Source organism: Kogia breviceps, chromosome 17 (genome assembly GCF_026419965.1).
Source record: "Kogia breviceps isolate mKogBre1 chromosome 17, mKogBre1 haplotype 1, whole genome shotgun sequence".
Lineage (NCBI taxonomy): Eukaryota > Metazoa > Chordata > Mammalia > Artiodactyla > Physeteridae > Kogia > Kogia breviceps.
The window spans coordinates 52,247,673-52,259,122 of record NC_081326.1 but is presented as its reverse complement, the minus strand read 5'-3'; the positions used below and the strand labels follow the sequence as shown (position 1 = coordinate 52,259,122).

Below are 11,450 nucleotides of genomic sequence, written 5' to 3'. Positions count from 1 at the left end.
GGGCTAAACAATACACTACTTAATAACCAAGAGATCACTGAAGAAATCAAAGAGGAAATCAAAAAGATACCTAGAAATAAATGACAATGAAAACATGACAATCCAAAACCTATGGGATGCAGGAAAAGCAGTTCTAAGAGAGAAGTTTATAGCAATCCAATCCTACCTCAAGAAACAAGAAACATCTCAAATAAACAACCTAAGCTTACACCTAAAGCAATTAGAGAAAGAAGAACAAAAGAACTCCAAAGTTAGCAGAAGGAAAGAAATCGTAAAGATCAAATCAGAAATAAATGAAATAGAAACAAAGAAAACAATAGCAAAGATCAATAAAACTAAAAGCTGTCTCTCTGAGAAGATAAAAAAAATTGATAAGCCATTAGCCAGACTCATCAAAAAAAAGGGAGAGGACTCAAATCAATAAAATTAGAAATGAAAAAGGAGAAGTTACAACAGACACCGCAGAAATACAAAGCATCCTAAGAGACCACTACAAGCAACTCTATGCCAATAAGATGGAAAACCTGGAAGATATGGACAAATTCTTAGAAAGGTATAACCTTCCAAGACTGAACCAGGAAGAAATAGAAAGTATGAACAGACCAATCACAAGTAATGACATTGAAACTGTAATTAAAAATCTTCCAACAAACAAAAGCCCAGGACCAGCTGGCTTCACAGGTGAATTCTATCAAACATTTAGAGAAGAGCTAACATCTATACTTCTCAAACTCTTCCAAAATATAGCAGAGGGAGGAACACTCACAAACTCATTCTGTGAGGCCACCATCACCCTGATACCAAAACCAGACAAAGATGTCACCAAAAAATAAAACTACAGGCCAATATCTCTGATGAGCACAGATGCAAAACTCCTCAACAAAATACTAGCAAATAGAATCCAACAGCACATTAAAAGGATCATACACCATGATCAAGTGGGGTTTATCCCAGAAATGCAAGCATTCTTCAGTATACACAAATCAATGTGATACACCACATTGATACACCATATTAACAAATTGAAATATAAAAAACATATGGTCATCCAATAGATACAGAAAAAGCTTTTGACAAAATTCACCACCCATTTATGATAAAAAACCCTCCAGAAAGTAGGCATAGAGGGAACTTACCTCAACATAATAAAGGCCATATATGACAAACCCACAGCCAACATCGTTCTCAGTGGTGAAAAACTGAAACCACTTCCACTAAGATCAGGAACAAGACAAGGTTGCCAGCTCTGACCACTGTTATTCAACATAGTTTTTGAAGTTTTAGCCACAGCAATCAGAGAGGAAAAAGAAATGAATCCAAATCGGAAAAGAAGAAGTAATGCTGTGACTGTTTGCAGATGACATGATACTATACATAAAGAATCCTAAAGACACTACCAGAAAACTACTAGAGCAAATCAATGAATTTGGTAAAGTTGCAGGATACAAAATTAACGCACAGAAATCTCTTGCATTCCTATACACTAATGATGAAAAATCTAAACGAGAAATCAAGGAAACACTCCCATCTACCATTGCAACATAAAGAATAAAATACCTAGGAATAAGCCTACCTAAGGAGACAAAAGACCTGTATGCAGAAAACTGTAAGACACAGATGAAAGAAATTAAAGATGATACCAACAGATGGAGAGATATACCATGTTCTTGGATTAGAAGAATCAACATTGTGAAAATGACTATACTCCCCAAAGCAATCTACAGATTCAGTGCAATCCCTATCAAACTACCAATGTTATTTTTCACAGAACTAGAACAAAAAAATTTCACAATTTGTATGGAAACACAAAAGACCCCGAATAGCCAAAACAATCTTGAGAAAGAAAAACAGAGCTGGAGGAATCCAACTCCCTGACTTCAGACTATACTAGAAATCTACAGTAAGCACAGTGGTATGGTACTGGCACAAAAACAGAAATATAGATCAATGGAACAGGATAGAAAGCCCAGAGATAAACCTGCGCACATATGGTCACCTTATTTTTGATAAAGGAGGCAAGAAAATACAATGGAGAAAAGACAGCCTCTTCAATAAGTGAAGCTGGGAAAACTGGAGAGCTACATGTAAAAGAATGAAATTAGAACACTCTCTAACACCATACACTAAAATAAACTCAAAATTAATTAAAGACCTGAATGTAAGGCCAGACACAATAAAACTCTTAGAGGAAAACATAGGCAGAACACTCTATGACATAAATCACAGCAAGATCCTTTTTGACCCACCTCCTAGAGAAATGGAAATAAAAACAAGGGACCTAATGAAACTTAAAAGCTTTTGTGGAGCATAGGAAACCATAAACAAGATGAAAAAAGGCAACCCTCAGAAAGGGAGAAAATATTTACAATTGAACAACTGACAAAGGATTAATCTCCAGAATTTACAAGCAGCACATGTAGCACAATATCAGAAAACAACCCAATCCAAAAGTGGGCAGAAGACCTAAATAGACATTTCTCCAAAGAAGATATACAGATTGCCAACAAACACATGAAAGAATGCTCAACATAATTAATCATTAGAGAATACAAATTAAAACTACAATGAGGTATCACCTCACACCATTCAGAATGGCCTTCATCAAAAAATCTACAAGCAATAAATGCTGGAGAGGGTGTGGAGAAAATGGGACCCTCTTGAACTGTTGATGTGAATGTAAATTGATACAGCCACTATGGAGAATAGTATGGAGGTTCCTTAAAAAACTAAAAATAGAATTACCATATGACCCAGCAATCTCACTATTGGGCATATACCCTGAGAAAACCATAATTCAAAAAGAGTCATGTTCCACAATGTTCATTGCAGCTCTATTTACAATAGCCAGGACATGGAAGCAACCTAAGTGTCCATTGACAGATGAATGTATAAGGAAGATGTGGCACATATATACAATGGAATATTACTCAGCCATAAAAAGAAACGAAACTGAGTTATTTGTAGTGAGGTGGATGGACCTGGAGTCTGTCATACAGAGTGAAGTAAGTCAGAAAGAGAAAAACAAATACCATATGCTAACACATATATATGGAATGTAGAAAAAAATTGTTATGAAGAACTTAGGGGTAGGACAGGAATAAAGTTGCAGAGGTAGAGAATGCACTTAAGGACACGGGGAGGGGGAAGGGTAAGCTGGGACGAAGTGAGAGAGTGGCATGGACTTATATATACCACCAAGTGTAAAATAGAGATCTAGTGGGAAGTAACTGCATAGCACAGGGAGATCAGCTTGGTGCTTTGTGACCACCTAGAGGCATAGGATAGGGAGGGTGGGAGGGAGATGCAAGAGGGAGGAGGCATGGGGATATATATATATATATATATATATATATATATATATATGTGTGTGTGTGTGTGTGTGTGTGTGTGTGTGTGTGTGTGTAGCTGATTCACTTTGTTATACAGCAGAAACTAACACACCTTTGTAAAGGCTCCAATAAAGATGTAAAAAAAAGAAAAAAAAAAAGCAAGGCCATCTCAGGCATTGTGCAGTGTACAACATGCACAGCTATACACAGCATCCCTGGGTTAAAGAATGGGCTCCAGAGTCAGAGAAATCCTAGTCTAAATCTCACTTCTGCTATTTATTCTCTGTAAAACCATGAGCAAATTGACCCTTCTATACCTCATTTTCCTCTTTCATAAAGCTGGAATATTTACAGTAGCAACCTCTTAGTGGTGTTGCAAATATTAACATAAAATAATATATAGGTAAAGATTTTAACACAGGGCCTGGCCCAGAGAAGTTGCTTAACGAAAGCTATGATTATCTCCATGGCTAACTTTACCTTTAAGATCGGCCTATGTCACTCTGGATGGGAGGGGTGTTTGGGGGAGAATCGATACACGTATATGTATGTCTGAGTCCCTTTGCTGTGAAACTGAAACTATCACAACACTGTTAATCAGCTATACTCCAATATAAAATAAAAAGTTAAAAAAAATCCAATATATATAAAGAGCACATTCAACTAACAACAACAAAAAACCCAATTAAGAAATGGGTAGACGGGACTTCCCTGACAGTCCAGTGGTTAAGACTGCACTTCCACTGCAGAGGGTACAGGTTCCATCCCTGGTTAGGGAACTAAAATCCCACATACTGTATAATACAGTCAAAAAACTTTTTTTTTAATTAAAAATATTTTTTTAATGGGTAGAGGATGTGAGTATATATTTTTCCAAATAAGACGTACAGATGACCAAGAGGCACATGAAAAGATATTAAAAATCACTAACTCTTAAGGAAATGAAAATCAAAACCATGGTGAGATATCACCTCACACACTTTAGAATGGCTATTACTGAAAAGACAAGAAATAACAAATGTTGAAGAGGATGTAGAGAAAAGGGAACCCTGGTACACTGTTGGTGGGACTGTAAAGTGGTTTCAGCCACTATGGAAAAACATACGGAGATTCCTCCAAAAATTTAAAATAGAACTTCCCTTTGACCCAGGCATTCCACTTCTGTGTATCTATCTGAAGAACATGAAAACACTAATTGAAAAGATTTATGTACTTTTATGTTCATCACAGAATTATCTGCAATTGTCAAGATAGGGAAACAACCTGAGTGCCCAATGATGTATGGATTGATAAAGAAGATGTGGTATATATACGCAAGGAATACCACTCAGTTATAAAAACAAATGAAAGCCTGCCTTTTGGGACAAGATGGATGGATCTTGAAGATATTACGCTAAGTGAAATAAGTCACGTAGGGAAAGACAAGTTCCATATGATTTCTCTCATATGTGGAATCTAAGAAAACAAAACAAACGAACAAACAAAATAAAACAAAAACAAACTCATAGATACAGAAAACAGAATAGTGATTACCAGAGGAGAAGGGGGTTGGGAGGTAGGTGAAATGGGTGAAGAGGATCAACTGAAGAGGATTGTAAACTAAACTTTTGATGTATTGTACATTGTATACATTGTATACTGTTTACATTGCAGTGTATACAGAAGTCAAGTTATAGTGCTCTACACTTGAAAATTATATAATATATATAATACACAAATATATGGCTATATTTCCCAACTCATGTATTCAATAACATTTTATTGAATGAATCTGAATGCAAAAGAACAAATATATAATATTTTAATCTGGACTAGTAATTATAAGATTGGGCAGTAGCTTGAGGGGAAGGACCTTTCCAATAGATAGTTACCTGCCTTGTCAATGATAAACCCAGCTCAACCTGGAAAAATGCACAAGAGTTTACAATGGTAATAACAATGATAGTAATAATACATCACAATTACAAATTGAGAAGTTTGAAGATTATAAAACATTTTCATAGCCTGCATATATTGGGCTCAAAATAGCTAGACAATATGTCTCAGACTGCAGCATACTAGAAAAATCTTCAAGAGTGTGTGTAGCACAGTAAGTGTCCTAAAGTCAATGACTTCTACACAGCAGGGAAAGCTTTCTCAGGTGGTGACCAACCTAAAAAGCTATTCACTTAGAGCCAACATCCAAAACAACCCAGATGACCCTTCCCCTGCTAGAGAAGAATGTCACCCCTGGCTTGCAGATAAGCATTTTGCACAATATCTATTAACAGAAAACAAATATTCTTAAAGGTGCAGCCTCCCAAATTAGAAACGGTGGGAGCCAGAGCGACAGAAATCCATAAACATGTAAGGCATAGTTTCAGAAAACACAGACAGAGAAAGGAAGGCTCTCTAAATGTAAGTTAAGCCCTGGAGCAAAGATCAGTCCATATAGATTAAACAGATATATTATAGGAACAGCATTGGGGACTGAAGATCATCAGGGCAACAAAAGAAAAAGAGTTTCTGAAAAAGATTAGGACAGAAACAATTCCATTTGCCAGAAATGGCCAACCTTTAATATTGAAGTAAAGAAAATACAACATTATGTAATTTGAAACATACATGCTTAAATTAACTATATTCAGAAAATTCAACATTTAGAAATTATTAAAGCAACTATTCCAGAACACTAAGTAGAAATCATTATTCCTTAAAGACTGGTGTTATAACAAGGCAAATTTTCCCCTGAGCATCACAGAGCTGCATTTTGGTCTTCAGCACTCAGCATTGTGATCGCAACAATGTTATGCCCATGTTACAAATAAAAAAGGAAATTGAGGATCAGAGCTGAGACTTGAATGCAGATCATTTGAGAGCAAACTCAGTGTGTTTCTTATCCACAGCTGTCTCCTTTTGGTATTCTGCAACTGAAGTCCTGATAATTATTTAACAGAAGCTATAGCATAATCTAGGGGGAGCTTGCCAAAAATTACCCATTGCAAGTACCCTAAACAAGTTTACTCTTTAGACAAAATTATACTCTATATGCTTTTGCAGCAGTATTTCAGCAAATAACTCGTCTTTAGTGATATCCACTTTCATGGGATAACATCAGTTTTAGTAGCAGCATTTTGAATATAAAGAAAATAGTTTCTCAGGGGGGTTCAGAGAGAAATTATGAATTATACCACATTATATATTACAAAAACATAGGTGAACATTTTTAGATGAATAACCCCACCATTCTGCATAGCCTGTGCTTTACTGTACCTCTTATTTTAATTTTATGCCAGTATTTAATTAGAAAAATATTTCTAGTGACACTAAAAACAACTAAAAGATTTGCTATGGAGGCAGTTTTACCATTACGTCACTGGCATCCACGAAAACAGGCTGTGTCACATGCATCTCAGCATCTTGGGGTCTGAAGGGACCTTACTGAGCATTTACCCCAACCACCCATTGAAGTGCAGTGGAAATGCAAAATTTGAGATTGGGTAGACCTGGGTTTCAATTCCAATTCCAGCACATATCAGTCATCAAACATATTTCTTTCCGAGGCTAGGTGTATTTATCTAATTAGGATTGTAGGGGTAGGTATTTCCTGAGTAACTTATCTCACATGCACATCAATAATTCCCTCTTCATGGGAATTCCCTGGAGGTCCAGTGCTTAGAACTCTGCGCTACCACTGCAGAGGGCACGGGTTCAATCCCTGGTCGGGGAACTAAGATCCTGCATGCCACACAGTATGGCCAAAATAATAATAATAATAATAATTCCCTCTTCATACAATCTGTATATTTCACATTTTGAATTTATTATAATATATATTGTTTGTCTACTTGTTTACTTTATTACAGTCTTCTCCACTAAAATAAAAGCTCCATGAGATTAGAAACCCTATATGTCTAACTCACCACTGCATCTTCTGTCTTGAGCATAATCCTGGTACACAGTTGATGATCAGTAATTTTTGCTAGGGGGAGGAAGGAAAGGGAATAGAAAGGAATGTTGCTGTGACAATTAAATAACATAATATGCGTGGAGGGTTTAGCACAGAAAGGGCAGTCCATAAACATTAACTGGTATTATTAGTATTTATGCCAAACATGAATCTCTCATATTATATTTCTGAAAAGTGGGTTCTAACCCTGTGGAAAAACTCCAGTGAAAACACTTAAACTTCTTGAGTGGCCCATCCCACATTCAACCATGAATAATGGCAAGATCTCTGCAAACAAGAGAAGAAATTTCCAAGTATTGTTTCCTGTTCCTACCACCTATATCATACAAACCAAAGGCTACACTTAAAATATTTTTTTAAACTTTTTGAAAATTGTGTCAGTTTCTTTCTCCTATGAAAACTCCCAACTCTGTGTGTGTGTGTGTGTGTGTGTGTGTGTGTGTGACTAAATAAAATGACAAAGTCTCACAGTTTTGATCACCAAGAAGAATTCACCAGAAATTTGTCAAGGGCTTCCCTGGTGGCACAGTGGTTGAGAATCCGCCTGCCGATGCAGGGGACACGGGTTCGTACCCCGGTCTGGGAAGATCCCATGTGCCGCGGAGCAGCTGGGCCCATGAGCCATGGCCACTGAGACTGTGCTCCGCAACGGGAGAGGCCACAACAGTGAGAGGCCCGCGTACCACAAAAAAAAAAAAAAAAAAAAAAAAATTGTCAAAAATAACCATAATGTGAACATTTAAAGCAGGACTTTAACATTTCTGGAAAATATATTCTCCTAGGACTGTGCTCTTCCCAGTCAAGGCAAAGCTTTTGAGTTTATCAAAATCTTTTTCAGCTTTTCTGCCCACAATTATGATTTGTGACTCCTATATGAGAGGAGGTATAAGCATTGTGAATCTCTTAAAGGAGATATCATGTGAGAATTATTTTGAGAGGCAAACACAAGTAATGATCATAATGACAAAATTTGAGGTACATTGTTTACATGAACGTTGTAAAATTGACTTTGACTTTAACAAATTCTCTGAATTTACATATCCAGGGTTAGATTATCATATGAGCTTCAAAATCAGTATTTAAATATGTTTTCCATTTTGTAATACAGCTCACTTGTGTTTTTTGTGTTTATTTCACAAAAACTGCTTTAGAAATTGAAGAGATCAAACTCATAGTATGTCTGGTGCTTACTGATTTGGAAATCTATTCAACTGCAATGTCATGTCTTGACATTTCACAAAGTTTGTAGCAAACCCATGCGGACATACCAAAAAGAAACTCACTGTCTTTAGAACTTAGAAAATCACTCTTAAAAGTGACTTCATTTCATGAAATATAATATTATCTTCAACTGCCTTGGTCCTTATGACCCTGAATTTATTTTTGATTGAGGTAGCTACAGAAATGTGGTTCAAGCTAGTGTGGGGTTTTGTGTTTTGTGTGTGTGTGTGAAACTGGAACATAAGGCACACAAGGGAGAACATGCAGTGTTCACAATTCTAATAGCATCTTTTGACTAGAATGGAGTTCTGGGAGTCCCTGAAGGCTGTTCAATCGACTTGGATTGTCTGCATTCATCTGGGAATGCAGGCTGTCTGTAAATAGTCAGTGGGACTGCTTGAATATTTTCTTCCCCAAATGACACCTCATAAGAAGGAAAATAAAGAAAGAAAGGGCCTCAGCTCACCTCCATTTTTGAGAGCCAATGCATTTACTTACATTATCTTACTTATTCCTCACAAGGTCTCTGTGAAGTGGGTACTATTGTTCTCCCCATTTGGTGATAAAATTTTTCTTCATAGATTTACCTGAGGCCACACCTGAAGGAAGAGATTAGAACATCATAATCTGAGCCCACTCTGCCTCACCACTGTCACTTCATTTCATCAAAGGCAAACCAGTGTGTTACCATATTTCCTACAAGCGCTTTCAATTTCAGTCTCAAATACATAACTGAGAGGATTCTGGGAAGACAGCAGCATTGGAAACACTAGGAACATTGGCAGAACCTGACAGATGTAATTATTTTTGAACTCTGGAATCTCTTGAAGGCTTGCAACTTCCAAGGGAAGGCTTGGACAGTACATTGTGGTTACTTTCAGTCGATTTCATCTCTTAGCACAGTAGAAGTTACCCATCTCATTCCCCAGTCTCCTGGCAGGCATCTGTGCAGATATTCTAAGAGCAGCTCACATGCAGCTTGTAGGCACCAGGATGGACAAAAAGGACCTGTTCTCCAAGTATTAGGGATCTGTGCTCTGCTGATTGCTACTTCTAATTTGAGAGGTATAGACAAAGAGGCAGGAAATTGTTGCAAGCCCCTCCCATCTGGCTGAAATTAACTCCTGGGAATTTCAGGTTGGAGATTTCACACTCCCTGATCTCAAAACTAACTACAAAGCTACAGTAATCAAAACAGTGTAGTACTGGCACAAAGACAGACATATAAACCAATGGAATAGAACAGAGAGCCCAGAAATAAACACTCACCTGATTGTTGACAAGTGTACCAAGACTATTCGATGGCAAAAAGTCTTTTCAACAATTGGTGGTGGGGAAACTAGATATCCATATGCAAAAGAATGAAACTGGACTGTTAATAGCATCATATATAAAAATTAACTCAAAATGCGTCAGTGACCTATATGTAAGAGCTAAAACTGTAAAACTCTTAAAAGAAACATGGGACAACATCTTTATGGCGTTGGATTCAGTGATGACTGGGTTAGTAAACATCACCAAAGGCACAAGAAACAAAAGAAAAAATAGACAAGTTGGACTTTATGAAAACTTTAAAAGTTTGTGTGTCAAAAAACACTATCAACAGAGTAAAAAGACAACCCACAGAATGGGAGAAAATATTTTAAAGTCACATATGTTATAAGGTATTAATATCCAAATTATAGAAAGAACTCCTAAAACTCAATCCAGCCTAAAACTAACAACTCAATTCAAAAATGGACAAAGGAACTGAATAGACATTTCTCCAAAGATACACAAATGTCCAATAAGCACATGAAAAGGTGCTCAACATCACTGATCTTTAGGGAAATGCAAATCAAAATTACAATGAGATACCACCTCATACCTGTTAGGATGACTACTATTAAATAAAAATAAAGAGAAAATAACGAGTGTTGACAAGGATGTGGAGAAATTTGAACCATTGTGTAGTTGCTGGGAGTATAAAATGGTACAGCTGCTGTGGAACACAGACTGGAGTTTCCTCAGAAATGTAAAAATAGAATTAACATATGATTCAGCAATTTTACTTCTGGGTATTTATCCAAAAGAATTCAAAGCAAGTTCTTGAAGAGACTTTTGTACACCTATGTTTATTTCAGCATTATTCACAATAGTTAAAATGTGGAAGCAACTCAAGATCCATCGATGGATGAATGAATAAGCCAAGAAATGGGAACAACCTGAATCTTTGCTAACAGATGAACAGATAAACAAAATATGGTATGCACATACAATAGAATATTATTCAGTCTTGAAAAGAGAGGAAATTCTGACATTATGCTACAGCATGGATGAACCTTGGGGACATTATGCTAAGTGAAATAAGCCAGCTTACAGAAAGACAAACAATATATGATTCTAATTATGAAGTATTTAGAGTAGTCAAAATCATAAAGACAAAACAGAATGGTGGTTTTAAAGGGCTAAGAAAAGGGGGAAATGGGGAACTGTTGTTCAATGGGTAAAGAGTTTCAGTTATACGAGATCTTTATCTGCGTCTACATTGAGATGAATGGTGGTTATAGTAGCACAACATTACAAACGTATTTAATAGCTCTGAACTATACACTTAAAATGGCTAAGGTGGTCAATTTTATGTCATGTGTATTTTACCACAGTAAAAAAATAATTTAATGACTTCCCTGGCGGTGCAGTGGTTAAGAATCCACCTGCCAATGCAGGGGGCATGGGTTCGATCCCTGGTCCAGAAAGATCCCATATGCTGTGAAGCAGCTAAGCCCGTGCACCACAACTACTGAGCCTGGACTCTAGAGCCCGTGAGCCACAACTACTGAGCCCTCATGCCACAGCTACTGAAGCTTGCATGCCCTAGAGCCCATGCACTGCAACTACTGAACCCATGCACTGTAACTACTGAAGCCCAGATGCTCTACGGCCCACATGCCACAACTAGTGAGCCTGCATGT

The 11,450-nt window shown here is 37.0% G+C and overlaps 1 long non-coding RNA gene across 1 annotated transcript in view; it reads right to left on the bottom strand.

Annotated features, from left to right (window-relative positions):
- Positions 1-7,238: 7,238 nt before the first annotated feature.
- LOC136792876 (uncharacterized) overlaps positions 7,239-11,450 on the bottom strand; it is a 36,816-nt gene continuing 32,604 nt past the window's right edge. The window contains exons 3-4 of the long non-coding RNA XR_010837430.1: positions 8,998-9,098; positions 7,239-7,290 (exon numbers count right to left, since the gene is read on the bottom strand). This is a non-coding gene — a long non-coding RNA (uncharacterized lncRNA). The remainder of the gene's footprint in view (positions 7,291-8,997; positions 9,099-11,450) is intronic.